Source organism: Mauremys reevesii, linkage group 2, assembly GCF_016161935.1.
Source record: "Mauremys reevesii isolate NIE-2019 linkage group 2, ASM1616193v1, whole genome shotgun sequence".
In the NCBI taxonomy this organism is placed as follows: domain Eukaryota; kingdom Metazoa; phylum Chordata; order Testudines; family Geoemydidae; genus Mauremys; species Mauremys reevesii.
In genome coordinates this window covers 61,481,629-61,493,415 of record NC_052624.1, presented here as the reverse complement: position 1 = coordinate 61,493,415, position 11,787 = coordinate 61,481,629, and the positions used below count along the sequence as shown (strand labels likewise).

At 40.0% G+C, this 11,787-nt stretch overlaps 1 long non-coding RNA gene across 1 annotated transcript; it reads left to right on the top strand.

Annotated features, from left to right (window-relative positions):
• Positions 1 to 1,504: 1,504 nt before the first annotated feature.
• LOC120397195 lies at positions 1,505 to 7,376 on the top strand. The gene is made up of 3 exons (XR_005593712.1): positions 1,505 to 1,518; positions 2,017 to 2,074; positions 7,169 to 7,376. It is a non-coding gene; the product is annotated as an uncharacterized LOC120397195 (long non-coding RNA).
• The last annotated feature ends 4,411 nt before the right edge of the window (positions 7,377 to 11,787 follow it).

The window sequence follows — 11,787 nt, the reverse complement described above, 5'->3', positions numbered from 1 at the left end:
GAGTGTCTCTCTGAGCCCAGATCAACAGTCCCTTGTGGGACTCAAAATAGCAGTGTTGATGTTCCCACTCAGCCTGGCACCTGGGCTCTGAGACCCTTCCCACAAAGAAAATGCTAAACTCTTGACAAACTGAGACTGACCTAAGACAGAGTTTTCAACAATAGACCTAGAATGCTAGAATTTTAATATCTTCACCTACATTCACATGGACTATTTTTGCTTTGTTTGACATTTAGGTTTGGCACATGTGAAACTATTCATATTCACAAAAAAGTACCCATTCTACTGATATAAAATAATAATTGTGACTACTACACTCTAATTTGATTATATTGCCAAAATACCTATTGCTATGGCAGAATAATGCCAAGGGAAGAATAGGAAGTATTTCTGTAGTTTGCTTTCTTACACACACTTACTATAGGCCAACTCCAACAGTCCTTGCTCAGGAAAAACTCTCACTGAAGTCAAGAGAGTTTTGCTTAACAACTGCAAGGTTCAGACCAATAACAGTACCAATCATAATAAAAAATATACCACCACCACCACATATATAGAACTTTTCATCTTCAAATTGCTTTAGAAAAAAAACGCTAGGGCCAGGCTCCTCAAAGGCATTTAGGTAACTCACTTTCTTTGAAATTAATGGGATTTAGGCTCCTAAATACCTTCGAAGATCTGGGCCTAGCTACTTAACCCTAACAAACAGAAACTACAGTCTCCCTGCAGTTCTGGACTGCAGGACTACAGAACACTTGGGAGCTAACGTCAGTGACTAGAAATTCTATATTCCTTACATACTCCCGATGTGGAAAGGCTAATAAAGATAGGGACATGTCAAGCTTTTCAACTGTCCACTGTGAGCAATTGCAATATGATCATAACACAACAGAACAAGTGGTTAGCAGAGCACTCCTTGCCCCAGGTTTCAAATACTAGATATTAAAGTTAACTAGTTAACTTTAAATCAATACAGGTTTTAATAGACAAGTTCACAGAATTGACGGCTCCTAAATTTGAGGCAAACTGGGTTGCCTTTCAATTATCAGTAAATCGACTTACTGTGAGTAAAAAATATAAATAAATCAGAAACTTTCATTTAAAAAAAATGTAAGTCAGTAAAAATGACAAGATAATTTAGCTAAATATTTTCCAGATTAAACAAGCACTTTTAAAATATGTATTTCAGTTTTAGGATCTGCTTTTTATGCCCAAAGTGGTGTATTCTGTAGAAAAAGTAATTCATGGTGTGATACAGCATGGCCAGAGGGCAGCAGGAGAGTGTTAGAAGGGAGCCTTATTCCCTGTAAGGGGAAGAAAGTTTGCTATAGATTAACTAGAGCACCTGAAGCCAATTAGAGCACCTGCAGTCAGTCACATGATAAAAACCCCTGCTTCAATCAGACAGTGTGGGAGTTGGAGCAGAAAGGATTGGTATTGGAGCAGAGAACAGTTTGAAGAGAAGCAGAGGACAGTTTGGAGAAGTGCTGCAGTGGGCTAAGAAGTCCAAGACCCTAAGTAAGGGGCACCTGGCTTGTGCAGAGGGAGGGCAGGAAGCCCCCCACAAGCTGAAGGGCAGGAGAGGGAAGTAGCCCAGGGGAAGGAACTGCCAGTTTAAGTGGTTCACCACTATCCTCAGGGACCCTGGGCTGGGACCTGGAGTAGATGGCGGGCCCAGGTCCCTCCCTCTCCACTCCCTTCCTCAAGGACACTAGTGGGGCAATTAATATTCCAATTCAGGGGCAAGAAATGGTGCCCTGAACCCCCCCAAAGAAGAGAAAGTGCGAGGCCCATCATAATAGTGCCGGCAATTTACCACAGTGACCATAAACTGATGCTGTACAGACCCAAAATTGTTTTTTTTTAAATCCAATCTATGAGCACTTCTTACTCCAATGAAAAATATGGATTTACTGGCCCTTTGTTGTGTTTAAAATTTAGTCAATTATAAAGCTTGCATGTTAAGAAAAAAGTGATTGTCAGATTTTTTTTAATGGAGGTTGACTGCATTTCTAGATGCAAAGAGAAGGAGGATGTGCTCCATCAAGACATCAGAAAGTTGGAATTGTCTGAAGTAAGCCCCCTTTTTAAGGCTCATCAATCTTGCGTATTTTGACATCACAACATTTTGTACTGGTAAAACAGTATCTGCTTCTAAAGGGATGTGGCATTAGTTACTTAAAGAACTTCACTTGAGGTTTAAAGGAGCTCTTCCAGGGTTGGCCTTACTATGAGGTGAACTGAGGCAGATGCCTCAGGTGCCAAACTGTCGGGGGGGGGGGAGGCACCACTAGGACCCAGAATGTAGAAAATTGTGTCTGCTGCTGGTGCATGTGTATTTTCTCTGCTCTACATGAACAGAGATGGGGGAGGGCTGTGCTGGAGGAAGGAGGACACAAGAGACATAACAGGCAGGCAGGAGAAAAGGTGAGAGGGAATAACAGAAAGCAGCAGGAGCTGCAGGGGGAGAGAGAGGAGGAGGAGCCTCTTATGTACCTCTCTAGCACCCCCAGGAGCCTGGACTGATTAACACCAGCTTCTCAGGGAGCTTCCTGTTTCCTGCTGCTTCCCTGAACCCTCCCGAAGAGAACAGGCAGTCAACTGAAGTAGTAGGAGCCAGTTAGGCCCTTAAGACGCTGATACCTTCCCTCACTCAGGCCCTGCTACCAGCCTGCTTATTTGTCCCTTTCAATAGAGTGTTGAGAGCCACTATAGCTGGCACAGAACAGCTGTCATGAGTGAAAGAAGAAAACGCCCATCTGGGGCAGCATTCAGAAAAAGAAAGAAAGCAAAGGAAGCTTTTCTATCTAAGCAGGAAGGAGCTCTCCTGAGATACATAGACACAAATGTTCACAGTGAGCCTTCCGGCCCCAGGGAGGATGTGAGTGATGAGGAGATGCCTGATCTTCCAGTTAGTCAGATTGCAGGTGACCTGGCAGCTACTGCCCCATCCATATCTCCATCTCAAATGGATGTAACCATGCACATTCCTGAAGAAAAGTGTAGATCAGAGAAGAGTGTGGTGGAGGTGCAAGAAATAGCTGCTGCTGAGTTTAGTTCCTTAAGTCTAGATGATCCAGGACTGTGGACCCACTTGAGCAGTAGCCTGAGGGACTTCCCTGTACTGCATGGGCCACAGCAAGTGAAAAAATTCATGTTCCCCAAAGACAATGAAAATAGAAGTTTCCATCCAACACATTACTGGCGTGAAATCCCCAATGGTGACAAAGTGGAGAGGCCATGGCTTATGTACTCAAAAACCCAGAATGCTGCATACTGTTTTTGTTGCAAACTCATCCAGTCTAGTGCTCCAGCCACATTGGGTTCTACAGGAACAAAGGACTGGAAAAATCTGGCATGCCATGAGAAGGCAGCAAATCACCAGAAAACATGCCATAGCTGGAAAGAGCTTGAGATGAGACTAAGGTTAAAGTCCACCATAGATGATCAGCATCAAGAGAAGATTGCATCAGAGTCTCTTTACTGGCAAAATGTTCTGAAAAGGCTCATTACCATTGTGAGAATGCTTGCTACCCAAAACCTAGCACTGCGAGCACTTCAGATCAGCTGTATGTGCCAAGCAATGGAAACTTCCTTAAAATTGTGGAGCTGATGGCTGAGTTTGATGCTGTACTCCAGTAGCATCTAAGAAGAGTCATCACCCAAGAAATGTACACACACCACTACCTTGGAAAAACAATTCAAAATGAGATCATACAGTTACTGGCAACAAAAGTCAAACAGAAGATTGTGGCAGATCTGAAGTCAGCAAGATATTACTCTGTTATTCTGGACTGCACACCTGACATCAGCCATACAGAACAAATGACTTTAATGGTGTGTTTTGTAACAACAACAGAACCTAGTGAAAATGTCCCTGCAATGGTGACTGTCAGAGAGCATTTTCTAGAATTTATTGACATTGACAATACTACAGGAGCTGGTATGACAAATGTGCTTCTTAAAAAGCTGGAAGATACAGGAATTGCAATAGCTGACATGAGAGGTCAGAGCTACGATAATGGTGCCAACACAAGAGGAAAGAACAGAGGAGTGCAGACATGGATCCGAGAGTTAAATCCTCGAGGCTTTTTGTCCCATGCAGTTTTCATTCACTGAACCTGGTGGTCAGTAATGCAGTGTCAGCTTCTAGTGAGGCTGCTGACTTTTTTAATGTAATTCAAAGCATCTATGTATATTTCTCTGCATCAGCTCATCGATGGCAAATTTTGAAGCAACATCTGGGAGCATCCTCTCTGACACTGAAACCACTGAGTGCCACATGATGGGAAAGTCGAGTGGAGGTGATAAAGTCTATCAAACACCAAATTTGGAAGATAGATGATGCCATAGTTGCCATTATGGAGGATAATTCTATGACAGGAACTGTTCATGGGAGAATAGTAGCAGAGGGAAATGGAATCACCAGAAACATACATAACTTCAAATTTGTGTGTGGCTTAGTGTTGTGGCATGACATACTGTTTGAAATACATGTTGTAAGCAAGAGACTCCAAAGTGTTGACCTGGATATATCTGAAGCAATGGAACAACTGGACAAAGCAAAGTCATACCTACAGTCTTACCGGTTGGATGAGGGATTTCAAAACGTTCTGAAGAGTGCATAGAAGTTGGCAGAGGAACTTCACACTGAAGCTATTTTCCCACCCATTCAAGAATACAAGAGTCACCAAAGAAGAAGACATTTTGATTACGAGGCATGGGATAATCCCATAAGAGACCCCAAACAACAATTCAAAGTTGAATTCTTAACCAGGGGCTAGATTGTGCAGTTGTACAGTCAGTTGAAGAACGTTTCATGCAGCTCAAGGAATGCAGCAGTATATTTGGGATGTTGTATGATATTCCAAAACTCCTCACTATACCTGAAAAAGACCTACACCAACAATGCAGGGCACTAGAGACAGTGTTGACACATGATGACATGTGCAATATTGATGCGAGTGATTTATGTGATGAACTGAAAGCCCTTTTAAGATACATTTCAGCAGGATCAACTCCAAAGACTGTTCTGGAATATATGTGCACAAATAAGATGACCATCCTGTTTCCAAATGCTTTTGTTGCTCTGTGCATACTTCTAACACTTCCTGTAACAGTTGCCAGTGAAGAATGCAGCTTCTCCAAGCTGAAGTTAATAAAAACACATCTACTCTCCACAATGACACAGGAGAGGCTGGTCGGCCTTGCAACCGTCTCAATAGAACATGAGCTGGCCCAGACTGTGCACATTCAGGAAGCAGTTCAAATCTTTGCAACCAAGAAGGCACGGAAAGCACCACTTTGATTATTCAAACAGATAAAAATGCCAATGTTTACTATGCAGACAAGAAAAGTTACATTTGCTGTTCAGGCGTTTGAAAGTTAAATGTTACTTAAAATTTTTGAACAAGGCATTTTAAGTTGTTAGTTCACCTTTATTGTGGTAGGTAGCAGAGCAGTACCATGAAAGGAGAAGAACAGGAAGAAGACAGAATTGAGACCTTTCAAAGTTTTGGCCCAAGCAAGGAGGTATGGGGGCGTCATTTGAGCTCCCTGCCTCAAGTGCCAAAATGTTGTGGGCCCCCCCTGAGCTCTTCCCTCAATAAGCACTTTGAGATCCATACACCTCCATGTAGACAAGGAGACATCTCAAGGCGGTGGGGGTTATGGTGGTCACTTTTGCATTATTTAGAATTATCTGCATAAATCCCATCCTGCTTTCTTTGGGGAAAACCAGCTCTACTTATTCTAGCTGTTAACATAGGTTCATATGAACAATTTTAGCTACTGCAGATATAACATTTGATTTCTCCATGAAGCCCCTCAACACTGGCACATAAATAATGATGAGTAATCACATCTGACTGTACAGATGAGCTACCTACAAGTTTTCCTGCAGCACAATGGAAATCTGTGAGGGGGAGAGTTTCACTTTTGACAAGCTGATGTTTCAGAGTCGCATTGCACATTAAAGGATTCACTTAAGGTTTATGAAGCAATGATGAGACAGCTGGTGAGAAGCAAATCTCCCAGGAATTGACAGTTCAGTCCCCATGGACTATTAATAAAGGGTCATTCAAAGCAAATATCTGTAGAAACGAGGCAGGACAGAAATTCTGTCCAAATCCACATATCAATTCAATGGCAGCATTCAATTTAATCTTTTATCAGAGCAAATTGGATACAGAAAATGGGTCACACTTCCATAATCTTGATCTTAAAAAGCCTGTCCTTTGTCTTGCTGTCATAGGGCTTCAAAAATAGAGTTGGTGGGGCTTCTGTACCGTGACATGAATTTTTAATCTGGCAAATTGTGGGGAGGTCTCTTTAACCACTTGGATTATTATCATTATTACAGACATTTTTGTTGAGATTGAATGAAAGCAATGGTGATATTATTATTTGTCTTACACGAGGGCCTAGAGGTCCCCACCAAGACTGGGACCCCACTGTGCTAAGCACTATGCATACATATAATCTGAGCCCCAGAACATTTACAGCTTCTGGGGGGTCAATCATCAACAGTGCCGATGGGATTTGGAGTACATACAGGATTTGACCTCCTAAATTCTTTGAAAAATCTCTCCTAAAATAGATAAGACTGACGAAGGGTGAGAGAAATGAAGAAATTCCATTTTACAGCTGGGAAAGTGAGTCTTCTCCTCAATGTTCCTGTATGCTTTATCTATAAATACTTTTGTGTTTCTCTTCTCCACCAGTTTAGCAACTCTGACTTCAAGATCTTGTGCTTGGGCTCCAAGGAACATGAGCTGCATACACTCAGTGTGTAGATATGGCACTTGGTCACAAGGAAAATAACCTTACATTTTGCACTCTGTCCAATTAATAAGTTGCTCGATATCCTGATTTATTTACTACTAATCTTCTGTCTCTCAGTAGGGCATTTATTTGGTGAATACCAGTTTGATTTAGCTTTGAGTTAATGGTAAAAAAATTATTTATTTTACAGATTTTACGTTAGTCCATTAACAACAATGAGCAGCCAACTCCCATCAGTGCTGAATTGCACCACAGTTCAAACATGCCTTCCCTCACTCCGATTGTGCCTTGTTCTGGGGCTCTTCTCCCATTGAGACAGCAGTCTGCAAATGCAAGTTTATAGCCTTTTCAATCTATAGCCAAAAAGTTCTATATTCCTTTTAAGGTTCAAGGATTTCATTGATGAAACGTCAGATAACCCAGGCTCAGCGTTGTTGAACACAGAAAAATCAGCACAAACAGAAAGACAAGGGTTAATAGCTCACCAGTCCGGAGAACACCATACAGTATCTTCAATTCTGTTCCAAAGTATGAATTTAATTCGAATTATATTTATAGAGGATTTGTTTATAACAAGCTGGAGACTAATACCTCACTCCCTTTTTCTTTATCTTAGTTTCATATCTATTTTTCAGGGGACAAGGACTTCTGTACTAATCCTCCCTAGAATGCTGTATGAGGCGAACAGTAATATTTTGGATGTTAATAAACCTTAAAGACATTGGCACTAACAGTTCATATTTGGTACATCTCATACCTCTTTATTCTACTGAGCTATCAGAAACAAGAAGAGGCTATACAGAGTTTACTGTGAGCTTAGCATAGATACAAAAGAATGCCTGAGTTTGGTTCATAGCTTAGTATAAGCATTCTGGTTCATTTTATAACTTTGGTAAACATTCCCTTTCTAGTCCCCTGAGCCATCCAGTCCCTTAAGTACATTTTTCCCCATTCATTTTAAATAGCACAATATTTTGGCAAATTCCTGTAGGTAAAGAAGAAAAGTTGATTCAATCTGATCAAAAGTTAAGGACAATGGAATATGATATTGTCACAGAATTTGCCAGAGCAAAGTTGTGACTTTTAGCAAACATAAATTGAGGAAAGGCCTAAATATTTGTTTGTCAATTGAAGAGATTGAGCAAGAATTTTATTCCTGTCATACCTAACAACTGACACAGAAGTAATTGTTGCTTATAGTACCATAACGACATTCTGGTTTAGTTAAAGCAGAACGTTTTCTTGTGGTTCACGCAGAAGCTGCTTCTTTTTCCCCCCTGAAAGCTGAAATTTTTTAAAAGTTTACTGTATGGCTCTGAAAAAGCTGGTTTTTGAATGGCTGACGTCTCATTGTTTTTAGCTTCAATAAAGGTCAGTCCCTCAGCAGTGTAATTGGCAGACTCCTGTTTCATTTGTTTAATAGGCTCCATTTGGCATCACACACAATAATAGAATGTAGTCTTAATAGTATGAAGTTGTAGAAGAACAAAAGGAGTCTGTGTGCTGTCTAAGATTTCCTTAGGATGAATTACACTGAATGAATTCTTTGGGAATTATTCAAAAAATAAATTGTTTACTATTTTATCATAACAGATGCTTCAAACAAAGGAAGCAGGAAGTTATTGCAGCCTCTGACTGATCTCCAGTTCTTCACAGCTGAATATGGTTGCGTAAATTAGCTGGTAGACTTTGTTGAAGAACCCAGCAAGAAGCAATTAAAATTACAGAGCTGGTTAAAGATTCTTTAGTTTGTAATCAGCTAAAATTGTGCAGTTTTCCATATTCTCTGCTGATAATGCAAATGTAACCTTTGAAGGAAACTGCTCTATGTGTAGCACATCCTGAAAGCAAGAAAATGCCAATGTAGTCCAAGCAAATGGTATCCACCCCACAAGAAGAAATATATTCTTGTCAAGTTAGATGATGTCATAATAGAAACGGTCATTAAACTCTACAACCATTTGGTCATCTCTTCAAATGACACAGTAGAACCAAAGGGTTAAAGTAAGATCCATTAAGATAAATATGCTGACAGAGAAATGGTTCGATTTGTCTGAATTTCTCCAACCTTCTCCACCAGAATGACTCGACTGAAGCTTTACTTGTGTAGCACAAACACAAAAATTCATTTGATCAGAGAGTAGAGATGGAAAAGCTCACAGGTCAATATCAAGTAAATGTATTTAAGATGATTAACACTGCAAGGCAAAATAAATCTTGATATTTAATAAGGGCCTGATTGTGAACCTTTTTACTCAAACTGGTAAGCAGCTACTCACACAAATAGTCTCACAAACTTCATTGGGACTGCTCACTGAGTAATTGATCTTCGATATGGGTAGAGGGTTCACAGACTGCCCCTAAATATTAAGGTCAATATACCCTTTGATTTCTGGACTATAAAGTGCTTACAAAAATAACAAACCTCACAACACTGCTGCGAGTTGGGTATTAGCTTCATTTTACAAATGGCAAAACTACACAAAAAGGTAACTTGACTTCTTGCACTAGGTCATTTTGTGTCAGTGGCAAAGTCAGAAATTGAACCTTTATACTGCCTTGACCAAACAAGCCGTCTTAGGTTCAAATTCTGACCTTTGAAACATACAGGCAAATCATATCATCATCAGGATAATCAGAATTTAACCCTTTCATACCTACCTCCAAAAAAGGAGATGGGTAGGGAGTCAGGTTTAATTTGAGCTGCAAAGTGCTTTAAGGTACTTGGCTGAAAGGTGCTATATAAATATTTATAAAAGTAATTACTACTTCTGTTCTTTGACCTAGATTTGGAACCATCTTTGGTTTTAGAACTTGAGGTCTTCTTTGTTCATTTCATTTTTATAGAGTTTTATAGAGGTTCTACATGTGCCTAGAGCACTGGATGGGAATGGTCTTATAAACAGAAAGAAAATTATACATAAATAAATATAATATTAAGTCACATGGATTTAGTTTCATTAGATCCCTGAGCAAGTAAAGCTCAAATTAGTTTTTCTTGTCCATTGTTATGGATGCAATTTTTTTTCTTCCATCTCTTGAAATGTGTTACTGGATGCAGTAGAACTAGGATAAGTGTCAAATACATAATGCTGGGAAAAAATAAAGACCTTCTACAGTGACAATTTGTGTGTCATTGCCTGTCCTTAGAGCTACCACTTCCTGTGATAGTATATGTCCAGTGCTCTGGGAAATTTCACAATCACCAAACCATTGTATGTATTTTCCAGATGTCTTCTTTAACACCGTGTACAGATAAGCTGCAATAGGTTGTATATAACCACAGCTTTAGGTCTAAAATGTGGATCAAGAAAAGTATTCACTAAAAATGAAATGTTCAGTTTCCCCAGGCAGACTCTACAGGACAGAGGCAGATTAGTGTTGTTAGCAATGAGCAAGCTGGTAAATAGCAAACATTTTGCACCTTGTTTCCATCCTACAGTTGCCAGATTGTTATGCCCTATTATATATAGTATAGTAGCTCCTTTAGAAATGTACCTATTTTATTAAAGATAACTTTATTTCTTTATCACCTAAACTACCCAATACTTGGTATAAGGGAATAACTAGAACATTTTAGATGCTGAGCTAAAATGTTTGGTTGCCTAACATCATTTAAGGCAACTGGAAAGTCATTAAGAGAGACTAATATAACAATAAGGTAAAAATCAAGGTTTCCTAGGAGGAGTGGGCTGAGGGAAGTAGCCAGAAGAGCTAGGAACTCTTCTATCTCCTATTAAATCAGCTTCCACTATCCTACTAGCTCTGTGCATTAGAATAAAAGCTTTAAAATAGGTAATTAACCTGAACTCCTCCATCTTCTAGTAAAGGGGGCAGGGAGGAAATACATTAAATCTTGCAATAATGGCTGTAAAAATACTTAGAAATACGGTGTTGGATCGTAAGGTTGCAAAAGACAATGCCAGGCCTTTTCCTGTTTTATTTATTTTTCTTATTTCTTTGGATTTATAAAAACCTTAACAGATGCACAGCCAATTAATTAAAATACACAATACAAAATACAATATAAAGGACTGCAATCACATTGACTCTTCCAGTATGATGATGATAATAAAATAAACCTGAACCTTTCCCCCACCTCCATAATAGTCTGCAGAAAAACATGGTCTTTGGAGCATGCCCATAAGGAGAATAAATCCAGGCTTTAGAGGTTTGTTGGGATTCAAAGTCAAGGAACCCTCACAGAGAACATGTTACCAGCTGTTCCTTCCCTTTATAGTTAGGAAACCTCTCTCTCTCTCTCTCTCAAACCATCAACAGAGTAATAATCTTATTCTGCAAGGCTGGCTAGTATTTACTATCTATATAGCACAGTGGCAGTATGGTACCAAGAGAGAGGTGGTCTCAGGTAAATGGGTTCAAACCTTTTAGGACTTCATAGTTTAACACTAGCCAGAAACTTATTGGCAACCAATGGAGATGCTAGAACAATGAAACTCCACTTAAGAGGGCTGCAGCATTCTGCATTAGCTCCAATTAATGTAGCCCTACGTAGAGTGCATTCCAACAATCTCATCACAAATTGTGACTAGCTGAAGCAAGGTCTATATTGATAGAAAAGTTGCACTCTTCACATCAGGCACCACTGTAAATAATACTCTTGGTCTCAGCTGCTATCTCTGCATCAAGGAGCAGCCCAAGAATTTGCCCCACACCTAAGGTGCGCCCCGTTGTTAGAAATGCCCATAGCACTCCTCCCGAAGAGGGTCATCAGTATAAATTCTGCTAACTACTCTGGCTGCTTCCCTCAGCCCACCAACATTACTGCTGTTTTGCCCAGGTTAAATTGCAGCCAACTAGTTCCAATATGTCACAAACTATTCTAGACACTAAGACACTGGGTCTACTGATTTGGTCAGGTCAGATATAATAGAACTGGGTGCCATCATTCTACTGAATATATAGCCGTCCATGTCTCTTCATTAACTTTTCCAGGAGCTTCATGTACATGTTGACCCAGAGAGGTGGGAATATGGTATCCTG